General features: G+C 28.8%; 1 protein-coding gene and 1 non-coding gene across 2 annotated transcripts in view; one reads left to right on the top strand and one right to left on the bottom strand.

Annotated features, from left to right (window-relative positions):
* The window catches only part of LOC123296297, a 743564-nt gene that overhangs the window by 102185 nt on the left and 618460 nt on the right, over nucleotides 1–22919 (top strand). The window lies entirely within an intron of this gene.
* Nucleotides 15677–15747, bottom strand: Trnas-gcu. Its single transcript has one exon. It is a non-coding gene; the product is annotated as a tRNA-Ser (tRNA).

Below are 22919 nucleotides of genomic sequence, written 5' to 3'. Positions count from 1 at the left end.
TTTTTAAATAGTAGGATATTTTTGAATCATTCAAAATTGTAATTGACCATTTAGATAAATTTTAACCTTTATTGATTCGTTTTAACATGAAATATTTATTGCTTTATTGCTTTATTGCTTTACAATGAGACAGATAATATATTTGAAAATAGATATTTTTTATTATTTACAAAAATCTCCTACTATTGGATATTTGTATATCCAATGAAAATATTAAATTAAATTAAGGCGGTCAACTTAAAATACTCAATGTACTCTATATGTTGGCTGACCCTGTATATATATATATAGAGTTCTATCAAAACTAAGTGGCACTGAACAAGAGAGAGTATAGATACGAGTGCACATACATATACATCATACACTCTTTCTTGCTCGGTGCCACTTAGTTTTGATAGAAGTCTACATACATGCATTTATACATAGAAGATACGCGCGAAAAACATAATCTCTTTGTATGTCCGTCTTTATATACAAAGGCAACTTTTTGTAAAATTAATCGAAATAAATCCTTTTAGACCTGACACATTTTATTATCAATAAATTAATAATCTCTTCATTTTCATATCAAAACGTACATAGTAGAAAATAAAGTTTTTATATTATAATAATATAAAATCCTGTTGAAATTCCCAGGTGATTATTATTACAAGGAAACATACATACACATATGTGATCCTTATAAAACAGTAAGTATTAGGGTAAATATTACACAAAATTTACTTAACTAAATAAAATAATATGATGGTGAGAGAAAATGTGGGGAGTTGTGGTATTTTGGGGTATGAGAGTTTTAATATATGTTTTATATGTACACACATACAATAGGTCTAGAGTCAGTGGTAAACTTTGACAGTCATTTTAGATTGGCTATGGAAATCGGGGAACCAAAGCTCGTGTGTCAAACTTTTAAAAATAAGAAGTTTTCATATTCGAGCAAATTTCTTTTAGGGCTTGGAAAAACGTCCACTTTTGTGATTCTAGACGTGTAACTGCACATAATACCTTTAATCGTATATACAGGATGATCTTTTAAATTGACATTTGAAAAAAAAATTAAATAATAAGTCATATACAAAAAATTGTTTTAAACCAATTTCAAGGTATGCCTTGGTTAGCGGGTTCGATTCTCGCTGTCATCAAATTAATTTAATTAATAGTCATGATGGGCTGCTGTAGTGCATGGTATATGAATAAAGGAGGTGCACTCAGCCTCTCAAAATTATTGAGGAGCTGATAAATGAAATTATCAGCGGAAAAGGTGATAAAGCACGAATATGGTATCACAATGGGCTCTAAAGCCTAAGTGTGTCCATCGTGTACAGCCAATATAACCTAACCTAACTATACCTAAGTTAAGCTCGATCATTTGAAAACCTCAATTAATGCCAAAATCATGTTTATTTTTGGTGGATAGGTTCTAGGTTAAATTGTGGTCAATATTATATTTTCAAATAGAACCCTATATTTTTGCAGGTTATTTGTAGTTTAAAATAAAATATATTTTCATTGATTTCTTATACCAAAGCTATTGTTTTTTTAAGGAAATTCGTAGCATGTGAAAAAATGTTTTTTACTCAAACATTAAATCATTAAGTGATTTCTTGGTACCAAAAAATTCTCTCTAAACTAATATATTAAAGTTGTTTTGTACAAAATCTATTGAAAGGTTTTTCATACATGATTTAAAATATGTGAATTTAGTCAACTGGGGATTTTATAATCCATGGAAAAGGCTCCAACTCAGATAGCGAATATCTTTTTTAATTGATGGGTAATAAATTTTGAATAAAGAAATTCTCAAAAGAACGGTTATTCTTAACGTTTACTCAAAATTGATTTCATTGTGTAAAATAGTGAGTTTACGGAAATTGTACCTTAAATTATCCTTTTATTTTATTATCGTTTTTAATGAACATTCACATTTTTTAAATTCGCCGTTATTAAATTTTCGAATTTTCAAACGATTGATACCGCCTTGACAACAACGTCGTTATATTTCCAACCAAGTTTTTCAACTGGCCCTAGTGTTACAAAGATTACATTATGAAATTAAAACCATAATCCTTGTGGAAGTTCGTACACATATACAAGCACAATACACACATTTTAGTTTAAAATTAAAATAGTGTTTATATATTTAAAATCTGCTTACTTCTTGTTTAGATATAATTTTAAGTGTAGTGTGTTTTCTGCCTTAGCAACCAACCATAATCAAATAACCCCTACCTTACCCTTCTAATAAATATTTTATTCAAGTCATATTATTATAATTTATAATTATTAAATAAAATTTAATTGTATTTGATTTTTGCAATTATGGAAATAATTTGACGTCAATTTATTATGGAGAAACAAGAGTTTGACTCGATATTTACTAGTCACGATATTTTATCGTAGACCTCTTACGCCTATGAAAACTTAGAACTTATGAGTTTGCTCAAGTTAAAGACCCCGCAATATTAGATAGGAAATTCTGTGAAACTTTTTCTAACCCCCTATAAAATGTTCTTTGGATCATTCTGATCAAAAGCTCTCAAGGCCACAAACATGTTTAACGAGCAGTTTTCGAGCTACGGCCGATATTGGGAAAATGGCATTCTGTGAAATTTTTCCAAATCGATCCCAAAATGTTTTTTGGATCTTTCTGATCCAAAGCTCTAAAGGTCGAAAAATTTTTAATGAGTAGTTTTCTGCAATTTTTCGTTCACTCAAGTTTGTTTGTCCACTTCTTATAAGGTTAAAGGAAATATCAACAATTCTGAAATAACTAAGTTTAGGCATTAAAATTGAAATCGGATTAAAGACATCGTCCTTTTCAATACTTAAAGCTCAAAAGAAAAATACACACAAAAGTATTCAACGTAAAAGTCGTAATTCATTTAGTATACAATATTATTATTACATGTTGTTTCTTTTCCCGAAAGATATAGTTTTTTATTTCAATTTTGCTAAAATAAAATTTTTTTATCCTTAGTTATCATCGCTGGTATATATATATATATATATATATATATATATATATATATATATATATATATATATATATATATATGTATATATATATATATATATATATATATATATTTTTTTTTTTTTTTTGTAACCACATAAACTACAAGTATCTTCCGCATAATAAACCAAACTGACTAAAAACACAAGCAACCTCATAATTATTATTTTTATCCTAGTAAAGAACAAAAAATACGTAGCGCAGGAGCTGCGTATGCTAAGCGATTGAAAATTCCATCAGAGATTGAAAGACAAAGTAATCTTTGCTTAAAACTGATTGAAAAACACAAAAATTTATTTTATATTGAAAAATTTCAAAATTTTGTTTTTTCGGATCCCCCACCGTTTGTTTATCGGTCGATTTATCTCATTAACAAATTTGACCTTTCAAATACCAAAAACCTTCTTGATACAAAATTTTACTCAAATCGGACGTAAATTGCGACCGGTAGAGAGTTTACGTCCGATTTGAAATATATATATATATATATAAATTTTAACGATGGCTTTTGACATCTCGCAGGAAGAATCGATGAACATTTGAAGAAATTTTCCCAAGATTCCACCATCAGTACAAAAGCAATAGCTCCATTTCCTTCGACAATTCGCTAAAAATTCGAAGTGATCATCACATAACTTCCGTGTCTCCTTATAAACAACTCAAAATAAATTTAGTGATAGACAAAACTTACATTGCTGTTTAATTAGGAAGATTAGAAGTTTTTGAAGAATTATAAATTTGGGCTGAAACTAAATGCTGTCAACCCTAGTATCTCAGTTGATTAAGGAGTAACCAATTCCATTCGCGGTATGCCTAGGATAGCGGGTTCGATTCCCGCCGTCACAACAAAAATTAATTTAGTTAATAGTTGTGATGGGTTGGTGTAGTGCATGAAGGAGGTGCACTCAGGCTCTGAAAATAATTGACGAGCTGATAAATGAAATTATCAGCGGAAGAGGTGATAAAACACTTATATGGTATCACAATGGGCTCTATTGCCTAAGTGAGTCCTTCGTGCACAGCCAATTTAACCTAACCTAACCTAACCTAAATGCTACAATAATTCTAAACTCTATGGCTTAAAATTTAACATTCTATGGCTAGTACTTTCTAGTTATGTGATTTATCGAAAAATATTGTTACATACAACAAAAAAAAAAAAAAGGATATTCCAAACTTGATATTTTCAAAAATTTCCACATTTTCTTAATAATGTTGAAAACTCAGTAGTAATGCATTTTTTGTGCTAAGAACACCTTCTGTACTTGGTACAAGGGAGTAAAAAATAATAATAATGTATCAAATATCTTACATAGTGGGAAATGATATATTTTTTTTGTATTAATATCATAAAACATATTTATATGTAATATTTTAAGAGTAACATCTTTAGAGAACGTCTTCTTTCTTTCTAAATAAACATTCCTCTGCTATAGTACCTAATAAAGACTACAGTAGTAAACTATATATTTTTAAAAAAAATAATGATTTACTAAACTGGGCAATACAATAGTCTGTGGTGCCTACTCCACACTTTTGTGAAGTATAGATAAAAGTAAGCACAATGGCGTCAGTTTTGCGCGGTACAGGGTGAGTATAGGTGAGAAATAACTATGTCATATCCCTTGGTGACTCACCTCTGCACCAGCAAATATGTACGGCGTTGCTGGATACTAACTTTCCAAAAGTATTCGAAGTGAAACGTAGAAATAAATCCGGTAACTTCTGTACCGAAAGTAAATTTTTTTTTCTCCCGTCAATTTCCGAAGGCCTTTGTGGTTTATTTCTGTACGGCAAATGTGTACTTCGCTTCGAATACTTATGTAGAGATAGTATCCGTCAATGACGTTATATTTGCTGATCCAGGAGTAATAGTCCGTGGGACAGTAAGGGTGCTTTTTTAAATGATACATACATTTTTGAAATACTTCGTGAGTTGCTTCCTTTTGGCGAATCTACCAAGCTTCTTTTTTCGACTTTTTTCGAAAGCGCTGCTTGATAACTTTAATACATATTAAGCAATAAAATATTTTGTTCGACAAAAATACTGCACAGCTGAGTTTGCGTACGACCTCGAACATTCCGTAGTTAAGTATTTTTACCTTTCAATACATACGTAGTTCATTTTTGCTGAATTGTTAAAGTTATCGAAGTATCATAGTGTCTGACAAATTCCCTGGTGCGTTATTTGAGATCGATAGCTTAAAAACGACGTCATTGTGCTCATTTGAGAACGCAGCGATTTCGAAAAAAAGTCGTAAAGAGAAGTTTGATAGAATCGCCAAAAGAAAGCAACTCACACAATTTCAAGTATTTATGCGCCATTTTAAAATGCATCCTTACTGTCTCACGGACTATAACACAAGACTTAAACTTACTTTTTCATATGGGAGCATCTTTTATAACATGATTCCTGGTGGGTCATTTGACCCGAAAATTTTTAGCACAGGCTTGTAGTCTACAATTTCCATTTGCACAGTTCAAATTGTTGGATTTTTTTAGTGCAGCGAGTTGGTTGTTAGTGCCTGTTTTTATATTACACTCGCTACATTTGCCATTCTAAATAGAAACTATATTTATATTTTCTAAAAATTATACACACTCAAAAAATAAGAAAATAAAATGGTACAGAGGATTATATTTATGTTGTTGACAGTGAATTTAATCCTCTAACATGATATACCTCTTTCATACATACTTACATTATTTAAACAAATGTTGAAGTAGAAAATATACTTTATTTACTTATATAAAATACCAGAGAGCCAAAGAGGAGCCTAAGCGTCTGAACCAAGGCACATATACCAGACTCATGCACAATTTTACGTATTTTTTATGCTTTTTCTTTTCGTTGTGTAGGTATGTGTATATTCTTTTCGTACATTACTTCATTCAAAAAACCATTAACTTGACGTAAAAAAATAAATAAAACGAAATTATCTGTTGTAGGAAGTTATAGTACGGCCATTAAGTATAGTGTGTAACAGACGTTAAATATTTTTGGAAATATTTCAAGAAACGGTCTTTTGCATTATTTTACAATTTAAATGTTCACTTCACTTCCAAATAAAATTAAGATTATAACTAGATTTTTGAAGTGAAAGCGACGTTGGGCACTTTTTGGTAGGGGAAAATGTTATGTGTTCGCGTCACCGACATGCTGTGCGCACGCCGACAGGCTTATAGCAGTATACCTGTAGCTATACAGGTGACATATTGTGTAACACTGGTGTTGCATCTATAAGTACATTGAAATTTATGTAAATACAAATGCTATACACAAATCATATGATTGTATATTAATTGTTATTTCAATTAAAGTCTATTTATATTTTTTCATCATTCTTGTACAGCCCGTAATATATTTAAATAAAAAAAACCATATAAACATGCATATAATTATTGCTCAGAGTGTGAATAGTTGTGAAAACCAGATTGATGTTGATAATTTTATTTCAAATATTATAAAATTTCAAATTTTTATACTAAAATTTCTAAGTTTTCATTTTATCGACAGTCCTTATGACTATTGTTTTAATTTAACGCTTATACAACAAAAAATTTGAGCAATTCATGAGCACTCTATTTTTCCCACTATTTTCCCAAATCCTTGCATTAATTAAATTTTTTCAAAATTTTTCAAACTTTTTCCGACACAATGTGTCCTTAAATACCAGACTCTTCTCCAACTTTTTTTGGAAATTTTTTATTATATGGGCCAGGGATATCGAACTCACCATACCGGATACCGGAGTATGTTGAGCTCAACAACTTTTTTTTCTTTACTACGCCATTCTTAAAAGGTAAAAGATCTCTTAGACTCCCTGATACACCCAGTGCAGACATCCTTTCGTTATATTTTAGTCTCTAGTGTGTAGCTGATATATAAAATAAAAAAATATAGCACGCAATCTTTTTACCATATATTCAACCCTAGGTACATATATATTAGTTTTTCGAATTTTCTTACAACATTGTAGTTGAATGAATATCTGTGAGATGTAGAAAAATACCAGTGAAAAATAAACGCAAGCATTTTCTTTCAAGGAAGAAAGGATACATTCATATAATCACAATAAAACAGGTAAAAAAAATTAAATGGTAAAAAATATATATTTTTATTTTCAAATTATGTGTTGTGATATAAACTTATATACAGAGTGTCAATCAAATATTGATAAATATGTGCTAGAATATTTAACTTTGGCCTATATTCCGGTTTCATCTCGGAATACAATGGAATAAGCTGAATTTTTTGTACAAACTTTGATTTTGATAGTACAAATGTCGTCTCAAAAGTCATATATGGTCACGCGTGCGCGTCTTTAGATATTCAAGGTAAAATGTCTGGAAAATCAATTACGTGAACCGCTTTTGAAATAGAGGACGCAGAAGATGGTGTGTTCAGCTTAACGTACTCCAGTGCCAGGTCACTATTTATAAATATAAGGTATTCAATAATTATTTGAGTAGTATTGAATGAATAATTAAGTAAGAAATAGCTAAATAGACTCAGAAAAACCATTGAGCCTATCTATTAAATGTTTTTATCACTTATTTATCGATTAAATACTACTTCAATAATAACATTATACCTTATATTTATAAATATTGACTCTGCGCTAATAGGTATGTATAGCTGAACGCTTCATCTTCTGCGCCCTCTATTGAAAAACGGCCCAACGTATGAAAAAGCATTCAGGCAAGTTTTTTTATTTTATCTCAAAATTTTTCGAACTTGCGTTCATTCTCAAGATATTAAATTAAAGCTTTTATTAAAAGAATTAACGAAATAGAAAATAAATTTAAATCGTCTTAACAGAAATAAATGGAATTGTATCGTGAGCCATTAATGTATGACTAGCTAATTAAAGCTTTTCTTTAACTTTATAGCTATAAAAGGGTTATTCGATTATAAAATTTTTAGTTTATTGAGTTAAAAAATAAACCTACGCTTCAAAATCAATTCCTATTATTTATAATGTAATTGCGTTTAATTGTTTTCAGTTGTTTGTTCATTGTTAATTTTACTTAATAAAATGTGGAGATTGAGTCACGTGACTTACCAAAATCTTTTCGACGATTACATAAATAAAATACGAAAAAGAATAAAATGATTACGAAACTTTTACAGAATCGTATAACAATAAAAAAAAGTTTCTGATACAATATTCATATCTAGTTGTTATAGTTAAATAGTTACACGCATTGAAAATAATCATAATTCAATAAAAATACTCATGAGAATACAACGGAAAGTCTATATCTCTTCCCGAGAATAAAAAACAACAATACAATGCGTAATGGATATGGCCTTTCGATGGCAAGGTTAGTAACTTCCTGATCAAGTTATTTGAAGGTATTTATTGGTAAAGCACTTGATTTTTAATACTTTACTGATAAAAAATATTTCAATTTTACGAAAATCAGTTTAGAAACTCAACATTTCCTTCTTTCTTCAAAGCATTCATTTTTATTAACTGCCTTCCTCTTATGGACAAGAGATTTATTTCAAAGAGCCCATTCTAATTGATTATCATTTATTCCCGCAGAAAAATATCCATTTTGTAAACAGTGTTAAAACGTTGTAGCGATTTCTAGGTGAAAACAATAAACTTCATTCAGAAATGAAATAATATTAATTAATTATGTGTATTGTTCCCGTTTTAGGGAAAAAATAATAATAAGAGAAAATAAAAAAGTTACATTATAACGAATATCTATGTCGATAAATTCTCATTTATTAAGAATTCTTTTATTTTTTCACTTGTATTTTGTGAAACAAGCAAACAACACCTTTATCAAAAAGAAGTTTTGTTTTTAAGACTACTTAAACAGTAAATTTCATAATACAGTAGAATCTCGATAAGTTAAAGTCCAAGGGAAACAAAAAATATTTTAAGTTATAGAGGTTTTTAGTTATCAAGGGTCTATGTTATTGAATGCATCAGAAGGATGGGTTCAATAAAATACTGAAAATTAAATACATATGTAATCATATTTATTCACATTACTTACATTACATAAAAATAAAACAACAACTAAAGGTTTAGTCTACTTATAAAAATCTGTGATTTTCTTTTGTTTTAAAAAATTCACTGTTTCTAAATCGATTTGATTTTCAATGACAAATAGAGAAGAGAATACATTATCTTCTATGTTGCTACACTGATCTATAAATGATCGTACAGTTGTTTTGACACTCTTTCAAAATGATTCATTCACACAATTTTATGTTATAGAGGTTGTGGAAACATTTCTTTTAGTTACTGAGGGCCTAACAGAAATTATTTATTTAAGTTATAGAGGTTGCGTATTTTAAGCTATAGAGGTTTTGGGCTCTGATGGGAAGGGAACGTAGTATTTTTTGAAGTAACTAAGGTTTTTATGTTACCGAGGTTTAACTTATCGAGATTCTACTGTAATTCTTTTTTTCTTCATTCCTGTGCGTTGTTTCTCTTCATCAAAAAAACTTTTTTTTATATTGTTAAAGAGGTTTAACTTTTATAACATAGTTTTATATGTGAAAAAATACATGGAGTATACTGAAAAATCTAATATAATCAATGCGACTTCCTTAACCATCCATTTCGTTATCTTTAACATCAATAGGTTTGAGGTTATGTGTACAAACTGTTCGTCCTGTTTTGGCACACCATTTATTTATCTTGAAAATAAGCATCATTTTGTATAACTAATACTATAAAATAAATACATTCTCATGAGCCTGTTCTTAAAGGACCCCGAACGATTAGATAAGAAAATGGCTTTCTGTGAAACTTTTTCAAACCATCCGCAAAATATTCTTCGAATCATTCTGGTCAAAAGTTCTGCCGGCCACAAAATTCTTTAACCAGTAGTTTTTGAGCTACCGGGGATCGAAGCTTCATATTTATTTTAGTTTAATGTATAACTACTGTCTTAATAATGAAGCACGCACAACGAACGCACCAAAAAACAATGCAACTATACTAAAATACACATACACTAACATACCACTTAGTGAGGTTCTTATTAATCACTCATACTTGAATATTTGGAAAACCTGGACGCGCCCAACTTAAATTATCAATGTTGATTTAGAACATCTCAAAAAAAAAAAAAAAAAAAAAAAAAAATTAAAAAAAAAAATAAAAACGCCTCATAAGAAACATAAGGTTCTACTTTTAAGAATAATAAAACCTTGTCTCTAAAAAAGTAAAGTAAAATGCCTTGTCTGCCTGTTGACACATGCATACAAAATTTCAACTCAATTGGAAACAGGATGACTAGGTCTACATTTATAAACGACCATTAACATTTCTATCGAACTTTCTCAATTTGTGGTCACCCTGTATATTCGATGTCAAAAGTCAACGGCTGAATGTTAATATTTTTGTAAGCAGAGCTTTTTATAAAAAATACATTTTTTTCGTAAATCTTATAATAAAAAAATTTTCCATATGTAGCCAACTTAGCTAGACACCCTGTATAAAAGTGATGCTAAATAAAAGCTTTAAAAGTACTTTTTTGTTGGCATTGTACAATTGTATATAGTTTTGAATGTCACAGCTTATCGAAAGCAAACTTCCGTAATAATTTCTCTATTCTATTTAGATATAATCAGAAATTTTTGATTAAAATTTATAAATCATATTACAAAAAACGATAGGGCGCGATAAATTTGTTGACAAAATTTATAATCAATTTTTACTACCGGGAAATTTAAAAAACAAAAGTGAAACGATACATTTTTTTTACATCGAATAGAGAAGATATCACACGCTTGATATTTTCTATCACAATATTAAAATTTAATTTCCGTTTTCGTATAAGCCAAGTACATTTTTTTGTTTTTAAGTAATTTAAAAAAAAATCTTATATACAGAAAGAATGAATCATACATAATATGCATGCACTAGATCAGATGAAGAGAAGAATTTTATCATCACTGTACTTACTACTAAGGAGATGAAGATGATCTGATACCACAATTTACTAGAACAGCAGCTTTAGATAGGTATGAGAAGATCGTCAAAGTCAGTCATACTTTTATCCATCAATTTCGGAACGAAATGTATGAAAGTCTTGCCATAATGACTTTGACTAAAATAAAAATAATTTTAATTTCTACTTTAATATTAGAAATTATCATTCGAGAAAATGAAATTTATCGCCATATTATGCCTAATATTCGAACTAAATTTTTTGGATATTGTCGTAAAGTAATTCATGACAGATTCTACGATCTTATCTTGGCTTACATAACTGTTGACCAATAAATTAAATTTACTAGCTGACGGACTTGTTCGATTGTTTCAAAACGCCAAGTTTAAATGAAAAAACATGAAAATTTTCCAATTTATTTTAATCCTCTTCCGTTGCAAAGTACGGAAATCTAACGTATCAACCTTGGCATAAAAAATTATCCAATCTTGACGACAATCTCTCCCTTCAATAGTTTCGTTACCTCAAGTACAAACTCCTTATGGAATTGGATTACTGTCAAAATCAGTGATATCGAAATTGGTTATAACGAAGAAAATGGAAGATTCCAGTTGAACCCCTATATCATCGCATATCATCGCTCATACATGAATCGATATCGATTAAAACGACATATCGACTATAGCCACCAATATTCATTTGAATTATAAGCAAATGTATCGGCTTTAACGCCCAATATATATACATTTTCAGTTAATCAAAACAATCCGGTTTTACTCTTTCGGATTATACAAACTTTATTTTGATTCTTATTACTATATTTTTAATTTTATTAACTCTAATATTGGTTATACCACAATCCAAGTCAATACTTTCACTTTGATATAAAAACAAATATCGCTCATAACAATTATTGGTTATAGCGACGAAATTTATTGTTTTGAAATGTCGTTATAATCAATTTTGACAGTACCTCTTTGGCATAAAAATATTTTCATTATATTTTCAGACAATCTGACTTAACATCAATAAAAGGATATTTTACTTAGTTTGAGAAGTACTTCAACATGTTGATTTTCCTAACAAAAAGTCACAAAAAATATATTTAGCCAAAATAAACTCGATTTCTTGCCATTAAATTAAATTAAATTTTAAACCTTTTTCATTCTCGCAAAAATTCTGTCAACCATTTTGGTGACGTAATATTGGTAAAAGAATAGTCGTGTATGTAATTATTATATGTATTAAAAAAGTTGATGGAAACATATCCTACAATTATTGTTTTTGCTTATATGATGTCACATTATGGCGACTCTTGGTTTACGTCACGTGACATACAGAAAAATTACGACTATGAATTTTAATGTAATAAAACTGTAATGACTGCTTTTATGACAAAAAATCAGAATATTTAAGTATATTTCTCCATAAATTTTAATTTTTATGAAATTTCATCATTTATTTTCACTACCGAAAGTACCCTGATTGTAAATGAATAAAAACTTGTATGCCAGTGGATGGCTATTATTACAAGCTTTTATTTAGTTTCACCTGCCCCGTTGTCCGTCTGTAATCAAATTTTGCAAGTCAAATTTGATCCACTTCCCGGTTTCCGATTGAGCTGAAAAGTAGATGCCCATTTAGTTTGAATGGCAATGCATGGTAGGGTTGTAGCGTCCTGATTTTCTCATTGCTTCCACCATATTTGATATATATGTGTATATGTATATATTATATACATTTTTTTAGCCTTAAATTAAAAATTTTAATAAAAAATTCTTTTAAAGAGACAAGCTGTCATTGTACTACTTAAAAGTAGAAAATAATCATCTCATCTACTCCACATGCATAATTTTTTTTCGATTCTTCCTTGATATTAAGGGCCTGAATCTTTAACAAACAGTCGGGTATGAGTGACTCGGGTATGATAAAATTAGTTTCTACTTTTTATTACAATAAAAGCTTGTCCCCTAAAAAGTATTTCTTCTTAAAATTTTTTGTTGTTGACAAAGGACAAAGGACTTACATAGCCAACTTTCTCCTACATCTCTATTTATCTATCCTGTAGCTGCGATATGATGTATTTATTATAAAAACTTCTAATATCTTATGGGAAATTAAATTGAAATTTTTAACATGTAAATCTTAAAAACATATCAAAAGATGTATGAGTAAGTCTCTGAAGTCGTCTCAGTAAGACTATACATAAAAGATATATATGTACTTTATATACATAAATTTATACGATTTTAATAATAATATTCTATTGTTATATTATTACGAGAGCTGACAACAGTTTCAACAGTTGAATTTTGCATATTTCTCTTTCTTGCGAACTTAGATAGCGATGATGTACGTCTTGCTTCTGGGAATGGTTATGCTAATTAATCCGGGATGAGCGCTAATAACGCCAACGAATTGCTATCTAACAAATTAAAAATTATTCTAATTATAAAACTAAATCATATTCAAATAAGTGCAGTAAATACTTAAGAAAATATTTTCCAACAATATAGCTAGGAGAAAAATAGTAGTTTTTAAGAAAACATACTTTGAAAACAATCGGACAGGGTCAATTGTGAATCCCAGTATATTATGCGGTTTTTTTTAGTTAATTATTCATTAAATACAACTTAAATAATTAGTTAATTCCTTATATTTATTAATATTGACCCTGAGCTAAAGGTACATATATAGCTGCGCACTCCATTTTCCACGTCCTCTATTTCAAAAACGGTCCAAAGTGTAAAAAAGAGTTTCAAATAAAAATTGTAAGAAGGCAAAAGAAACTAGATATTCTAAAAAGAAAAAGAAAAGATTTTCGCGACCTGTAAGCTTGAATGTCTAAAGATGTGCGTACGTGACCATATATGTGATTCTTGAGACAACATGTTTAACTATCAAAATAAACGTTTGCACAAAAATTCAGCTTATTTCGTTAGATTCCTAGGTTGACGACATTTTTTTAACTAAGATGATCGGGTTAGAAAGTGTGTATAGATCAGATTCTCAGCCATTTTTAAAACGATTTCAAATGGAAGGTAAAGTGAATCTTTGAGCTATTTAAAGCATTTTAAGTTTTGTTTTGATGTAAATTACGATTACATATTTCGACGTAAATACAAATAAAATTATTTTGAAGGAATCCTAACTATTAAAAGCGATAGGCGCAAAAATCAGAGTCTTAAAGCACTTTTCGGTATGTAGTTTTCTTTTTAAGATTATTTTTCTATTTTTTTTTCTTTGCGATAGCTTTTCGACACCGAACTTCGATCATCAAGAGCGATTTTCTACTTTCGTCAGTTATATCGAGCGTCGTTTGATTTCCCTTAAAAACCCATGGGTTTTCTTGTTTTTCCATTTGATATCAAAAATATTTTTTTTACCTGAAGTTTCACGTAGTATAAATAAATTGCCTATATTTTTTTTAGGTTGAAGTAATATTCAATTATAAATATTACTATTCTGAAAAATATTTTATCCTCTTTATTTTCTATTTTAATCTTTTCTAGATTCTAGAGATAGGTGTGTGATGGTTTTGTGCACATTCACATGACACAATTATGTGAGAATTATTAGAAAGGAAACAAAAATTTAATTCGAATTGACATGTAGCACGTAATACAACTAAAGAACATAGAAAATAACAAAAAAAATCTATATAATCAACATTTGTGTTATAACTAGAATCGAATATTTTCTATAGAAACATAATGAAATTATGGCTATCAAAAGTATAGGGTGTTAAGAAAATATGAGGTTTGTTGTCAGAACAGTTGATGTTAAAAAAACAGTTTTTCCTTCGTTCGAACATGATCTCATTAAGGTTTCGAACAAGTATTTTTTTTCGGCTTAAGAGTTTAAAATTCTTTAATTTTGTTTCTTCATCTAAATATAGAAACAACAAGTGAAAACAAACAATTGACTGAGTTAACTGTTGAAATATCATGCATAGACAATGTTGATTACTCTATCACACATATTTAACTGATATAATAAATATCCCATATAATAAATAATACATACTATACAATTTACGCCTAATTTGCGCCCTCACGGGTAAACACCGATGTTTACGAAAAAATGTTTCAAGCAAAAGTTGTTTATTTTTTGATAAGGAAGATTTTTTACATTTAAACTTGTGTTCTATCTATAACGGTTTACAAGATGGATTCTACGGACCCATAGGTCAAGACCCAATTGACTTATGTTGCTCATTTACGAACTTGACCTCAATTTTTACGTCCTGAGTGCGCTGTAAAAATTTCAGCTTGATATATTTTTTCGTTTTTGAGTTGTCGTGCCCACAGACGGACGGATGGACAGCCGGAAATGGACTAATTAGGTAATTTTATGAACACCTAAACCAAAATTTTGTTCATAGCATCAATATTTTTAAGCATTACAAACTTGGGACTAAACTTAGTATACCTTGCATATTACATATATGCATGGTATAAAAAAATGCGCACTCTCGCCAAATAATGTTAACGTGGAAATAGAATATTCCAATTTAAATAATCTTACAGAGGAAGATAAACTACGCTATCTGATTCAGAAAACCGGGCTGGATAGTGAGGAGTTGGGTACGTCTCATGGTCGAACAAGCCACTCCTTCACTCTATTGAAGATCATACCCATTATTATTTGAAATTCCGCCCATTGATAAAATGATCCCGCCTTTGGCGCTGACCATAAGTTTCTCCAAAGATTGGAAATCCATTTAAAAAAAAATTATGCATCGTCCGGGAATCGAACCCGGGCCGCCCGCGTAGCAGGCGAGCATTCTACCACTGAACCAACGATGCTCTTATGTGTTGAAATGCAAATATAGCTTCATATCTTTTTTCGTTTTTGAGTTATCGTATTGGCAGACAGACGGACAGACAACCGAAAATGGACTAATTAGGTAATTTTATAAACACCTATATCAAAATTTTGTTCCTAAAATTAATATTTTTAAGCGTTATAAACTTGGGAATAAACTTAGTATACCTTGCATATTACATATATGCATGGTATAAAAATGTGAATTGCAACACTCTCCAAGCCAGGAAAATTTGATTCATTTCACGATTGAATAAAAATCGCGATTTATTGGATTAATATCGCAATTTCTTGGAAAATCCAAGAAAGTTATTTTTATCCAAATCAGAGACAAAATAATACTCTCATTTTTCTGAAATGTTTTTATGGGTATAATAATATAAAAGTAAACTTGACACCAAAACAAAATTTGAAAGTTAAATTAAAATTGAATTCAAAAGCGAAAAAGTAATAAGCGTTCAAAGATTGTCGTCCTCCCACTCTGCAAAACAGAGTTATGCGTTAATGCGCTGCAGAATTTTCATGAAATTTACGCAGTAAATGAATTCAGTAAATTTTTACACACCGTACTAAATTCTCAAGAATTTCTATGCTTATTCACTTAAATAAAACCCAATTTATATTTAGTAATTCAAAGAAACTTTAGTGTGAAATAAATTACGACACAATGTTAAATTTATTTCAATAATAAATTTTGTAGAAATACACACATATTCTGTATTTATATTATTTTAAATGTTGTGTAAACAATTTTCAATTTAAATTAATCTCATAAATATGTTTGAGTGTTTTGTAATATATATTTTATTATAATAAATAATAGTAGTATAGTTATTTTAAGTAAGAGAGGAGAGGACACCCTGTAAAATATATATTAGTCACGAATAATATGTCGAATAACTGGAAATAGATGGAATAAATTTTTATCAATTGAACAAATAATAATTTACAAGTTGAAAATAATGTTTCTCTTAATATTAAGATAAAATGATAAAAATTATTGTAGTTGTTATTTTTAATCTAAACCATTTTGTTTAGGTTTTCCTGTTATGTTTAACTATAATTTGATTTTCTTTAAAATTTTTAGTCGGAGTGCTATGTAATTTTTATTACTTCCTCCTATAGTCTGAAGCGTTACAAACTTGGGACTAAACTTAGTACACCTTGGTATATTTCATCATAGTTTAATAATCGGTGATAGCTAAACTAGATAAAAACTTTAAAAAGTCAAAAAAAAAATTTTCAGTAAAACTATACTTCAACAAATAAATTCGTCATTTATTTTATTTCGAAACCTTCATTTATATTCTAAACAAAACATTCTTCACTTCATATGAAATGAACATTTCTAAATAGATAAAAAACATCAATTTGAGTGTTTAAATGTTATTAAAATTTTGTCAAAAGGACAACAAACAGTTTAATGATGAATAGAATCAACCATATTATGCATCGCTGATTTTATTTTTATACTTAGTTAAGTTTATTTTGTTAATGTCGAACCCTTGATCTTTTGTTCCGTTTCCTTTTAGTCATATCATTTAATTTATGTATTAAATTTTAAAGATCTATTGTGTCCAAAAATGACCAGTCAAACAATGAAGTTAAATCTATAGAAATTCTACAGGCTAGTATTAAAATTATTTTCTATTACAAGCATCTAATATTACAAAATTTGAGTGTTATTTTCAAATTTTAAATGGAAAATTCTCACTCACATATATGCAGGTACCTTTAGACTGTCGATAATTTTGTATAGTATTCAATTTGGGACAATTTCATCCACCGCAAGGTCATCCACATCCTTATCCCCATATATTAATAAATGTGAAAGTGAGCATGTTTTTTAGATTGTTTGTTTGTTTGTTACGCTTTCACGCTAAAACTAGCGAATGATTTTTAATGAAACTGTGCAGCAATAAAGCTGATATATCAAAATAACACATGAACAATAATTTATACAGATATATTAAAAAAAAATAAATAAAAAAATTTAATTTAATTTGACATTTACCATTTTTTAAATTATTACAGAAATCTTTAATTTATGGTTCAAAATGATGATTATAGATGGAGCAGATTTATAATAATCATTTTGAACTATAAGTTAAAGAATTATGTAAAAATTTAAAATAGTAAATGTCAAACAAATCGTGGCCAGCTATTCTTATATACTAAATGAATTATGACTATTTTACATTTAATAAAATTAAAAACTGTGTATTTCAAGAGAGGTTGGACGTTATAAAGCGGTGGTTTTTACTTTTAAGCCCAGTGAAGCGGGCGGGTATCAATCTAGTAGCTTATAGTAGTTTAATTTAATAGCTTATAGTAGTTTATTACTTAGTTAGTAGTTTAAATCAATATACGTTATTCAACACGATTATTACAAGGAATGAAATTATTTAACCAAGAATTTCCCTCAAATGTTGTTACAGAATTTTGTATGTCCACACACAATTACTCAAACGTTTTTATGAATCAATTATAAAAAATAAAAAGTGTGTCTACTATTCAACGCTGGCAGCCCGTCCCCCGAAAGGGCAAAAACCCTATCAAAGCTGTACCGATATAAATGTAATATTCAGTTTTTTTTTTCAATACTCGTGAAATAATTGATTTAAGAAGCAAAAATGATTAATATAACACTACTGGGGCTGAGAACATCTGTAAAACATTAATAATTTTAAACAATTCGTGGCTTTTATTTTTCGATAATCCGCCGCATGGAGGATTTAATTTTTTTAACGGAATTAACCACAAAATACACGGAAAACAGTATAAATAACTCAGAGTATTTATGTATGGCTCCACATGAGTTATTGTATTTACGAGACTAAATATATCACTTTGTTGTATACCTTTTCAGTCGATCGAAATCCAAACTTGCTGCTTCGAAGAAAAGTAACATTGGAGTAAATGTTTGCCTCAATTGTTGTTTCACCAGTTTCATGGCGTCAACATTAAAATTGAGAATCAAACGAAATTTGTTCCATTTAATTATTCCTCATACTTTTTAGATAAAGAATAGTAGTTGATAAATCAATCAATATTGATTAGAACGAACAGGATATTGCACATACTTGGTGGATGCCCAGGGAAATTACTTGATAATATAATTACGCAATATTTTTGAAAGTCGAAGGGCCACTTTAACATTGTGCCTTTTAATTAACAGTTGTTTTATGGTAACTGAATAATCCTGTACATAAATAAAATAGGAACCTTTTAGGAAGTATGTGAAAGGATATTAAAGTATTTTGTTAATTATAGTTGTAAACACAGTACTATGGGCATTATGTAATGCTTGATTTTACACACATTTTACAACTATCCCTAGGATATATAACACTTGATTTACGATGACCTTTTACTAGAAAAATTTCTCTTTGTCCTTCTTACTGTGTATAATATTTGATGTAGACATTATTAAAATTTTCATCTTATCTTGGACAAAAAGTTACGCATATTTTGGAAATCAAAGATAAGAATGGAAACCTCATTAAAGGAAATAAAATAAATGGGCAATTTATGAGTGGAATGAAACGATTTTCATTATAGTCATCAAGAAATTTTTTAGAAAAATTTCTGGGCCCTAATTTAATTATATTAACATGTACGCACATAGAAAATAATTGTGAAAATTATTTGCGTTAAATTGAGATAAAAGTTGTTAGACTTTTATGATCATTTTCGTCCAGGTAAAGATCATAAATTTGGTAAAATTGGCCCATTTTCGCTTCTAACTCTAAGGGAAAAGAATATCATTTTTTATTAGATTCAACATATGACTAGTTTTTCGTGGGCTACAGATTTAGAATTTGTTTACCATATTTCTTAATTACCACGATTGTGAAGCCTTTGTCATGATTAGAAAATAAATGTTTGGTATAGCCCAAAAACAAAACTGTTGAAATAAGGGCTTGATTTTCATTTTCCGGTTACATATAAATTTTTGCATTTTAGAAGTATTTTAAAAGTATTGTACCGATGAAAGTCGATACCACCAGAATCATAAAGCATATTGGCATGTAGTCTGAGACTAAATCAAGCAGGTTAAAAACCTGAAAAATAGAAAACGAATTTTTCGAAATGTAATTTTTGCAATAAACTCGGAAATTTCCCCTCATTTAAATCAACAATGGAGTAGTTAAAATGATGCACCTAAACGCTATCATACAGTCTAGTCTGTAAAATTTTGTTTGATTGTCAGAAAACGTATGTAGAACAGCCACAAAAGATACTAAAAGATGGAAGTGTTAAGCCTGAGACTTTTAACTGTGATTCTTTTTTATTTGAAAAGCGGTTTAATCAAAATTGTTTGGTCACAGTATTTCATGCAAATATACTCTGCCGTTTCAAACTTAGGTCTTGCATGTAGCGATCTGATGATATAGGAGAATTTCTGGAAAATTGTAATAAAGCCCAATGCAAAGTATTTGGTGTTTCAAACTTTTATACCAAGCATATATGTATGTAATACTCAAGGTATACTAAGTTTAGTCCCAAGTTTGTAACTCTTAAAAATATTGATAAATTAAACAAAATTTTGTTATTGGACACGATAACTCAAAAACGAAAAAAGATATCAAGCTGAATTTTTACAGCGTACTCAGGATGTAAAAAGTGAGATCGACTTCATAAATGAGCAACATAGGTCAATTGGGTCTTGGGTCCGTAGGACCCATCTTGTAAACAGTTAGAGATAGAACAAAAAATTAAATGTAAAAAATGTTCCTTATCAAAAAATATACAACTTTTGTTTGATAAAATTTTTTCGTAAACATCACTGTTTATCCGTGAGAGTGCAAATTAGGCTAAATTATATAGTATGTATTATATGGGAATATCAGTTATGTATGAGTGACATGTATGTATGTATGAGTAATGTAATAGAGTAATCAACACTGTCTATGCATGGTATTTCCACAATTAACTCAGTCAATTGTTTGTTTTCACTTGTTTAAATTGGATTTTTTAATCATAAATGCGTATTAAAATTGTTCAATATTTTATTGAATTAAAAATTGAAAACTGAACAATTATGAATTACATACAAAATAATTTTGTAATAAAATCAAATAGAAAGTAGGTATTTACATTAACTTTATTAAATAAAAATAGATTTATTTCACACGATTTCTATATGTAAAAGGTATTATTTCGTTGTACACCTGTATGTATGTATGTTTGTATAAATTACCTTATAGACAGGTAATTGTTATACCAAAGACAATAACAATTTATGTTATCGATCGGGATTTATATGCTCACTATTATTTCTATCTATAGTAGTAGTACCAACTATAATTTTCTATTAAAATCTAATACAATTCTCGTCTTCTTTTTTACTATCTCTAATACAGGCATGCTTCCCTTTTTACAGAATGTCTCAGGGCAATGATTTTTTGTTTTTATGAGTTTCAAAAGTTCTCTCTCAGAAGAAACCTAAAATTTTGCAAAAATTGAATAAAAACTTATAAAATTCGTAGCGCAAGAGCTGCTTGAGCTGAGCGAATTACCTCAGAGATTGAAAAAAAAACCCCATTTTCTTAAAAATGAATATTGATTACAATCTTACTTTCTCAAAAAAATTTTATTTTGAAAACTGAGCGTCTAGAGAGAAAATCACGAAAGTACCTCTTTTGCTTAAAACTGAACAAAAAATTACAAAAATTTTTTTTATTTTGAAAAAATTCATAATTTTGTACTTTGTTAGCTATATGTGGCTGCTTTAACTATCTTTATCTGCTTCTTTGCAGTTATTTGCACCTACTTTATTTGTCTCTAGCTATTGCCATCAAATGTTTGAGTGGCGTCTTTGCAGATCTGTGCTATTATCTCTATAGAAAAACTTATCAATTTCTTATGAATTGTATTTTTTTTAAACTAACGTAAATATGTCTACCTACTACATGCTAGTAAGTTATACAATTTGTATTTTCGAAAACGTAAAACATAAATTGTGGGTATTTTATATCGAAACATTTATTTCAAACACAAGAATTACCTGATGCAGGAGATAAAAAGTTTTATTTTGAAGATCCTGTAGCAGGAATACCCATTTTCTTGAAGTAATGGCAATAGTTTAGATTGTATGTAGTACATTTTACAATTTGTACCTCTACTCATGAAATGGAGTGAATCCGTGTCGATAATAAATATAAATTTTCGTTTTTGTAATGTGTTATCTGTGTTAATTTTATTACTTTAACTATAAAATATATTATTTCTTTTTCTAAATACATTTTTTCGAGTTAGTGTGTTCGAAATCTATTGGGGATTATTCATATTAAATTTTACTACACAAAGTGAAATTTTTTCTATCCGGATAGAAATTTTAATTAAACTTGGCTTTTTCATATTTTCCACATAACCTTCAAAACTTAAGGATGCAATGTTAGGTGTCGAACAAATCATATTAAAATTTTAACTCACTGGAATTTTAAAATCTTTTCAATTTCTGTTTATAATTGATTCAAATGCTTAATTGTAATCAGGCTAAAGTGCTTATACGGTCCCTAATTGGATTCCTACCTGAATTTAAACAATAAGTATTATATTATACTTTTCATTTTTCATATTTTTCTAAAAATGTCAGATTTCTGCTGTTTTTATTGGTCAAAAATTGGGATACATTGTAACGTGAACAATGTTTTAATAATTTTCTTCCAACTAGAATATGATAATAAGTTTATTTAAATAAATTAGTAGCTTCTATCACTAGACAAAGGATAGTTTTAGATTCCCACAGGCATAGTTAAAAGTAGATCTTAGTGAATGAAAGACATGTATCATTTAAATATTATAAGTAGATACTTGTATACATTCATCACATGGGATTCAAAATGTTTGAAAACATGTATAAGCCATATATAATATTTATGTAACTATTAAAGTTAAAGTTTTACTACAAAAATAACTGGAAACTATAGAGACATACATTGTACGAAAAAGTTTCAAATAAAAGTGTTCTTAAGATAAATGTAGTTTCGTTAGTAAGTTGATAGATATGCCTTAAAATATAATTATTTTTCAACGATACTCTAGCTATTTGAGGCCGTGAAAAAGCTGGGAGGGAGCTGGCAACGTTATCGAAGGTTTATTTTCATACGTCTGAATTTTGGATATTCCTTATTGATATTAAGTAGTG

The sequence above is a fragment of the Chrysoperla carnea genome, chromosome 3 (assembly GCF_905475395.1).
Source record: "Chrysoperla carnea chromosome 3, inChrCarn1.1, whole genome shotgun sequence".
Lineage (NCBI taxonomy): Eukaryota > Metazoa > Arthropoda > Insecta > Neuroptera > Chrysopidae > Chrysoperla > Chrysoperla carnea.
The sequence above is the reverse complement of the archived record's forward strand: the minus strand, read 5'-3'. Positions and strand labels throughout refer to the sequence as shown.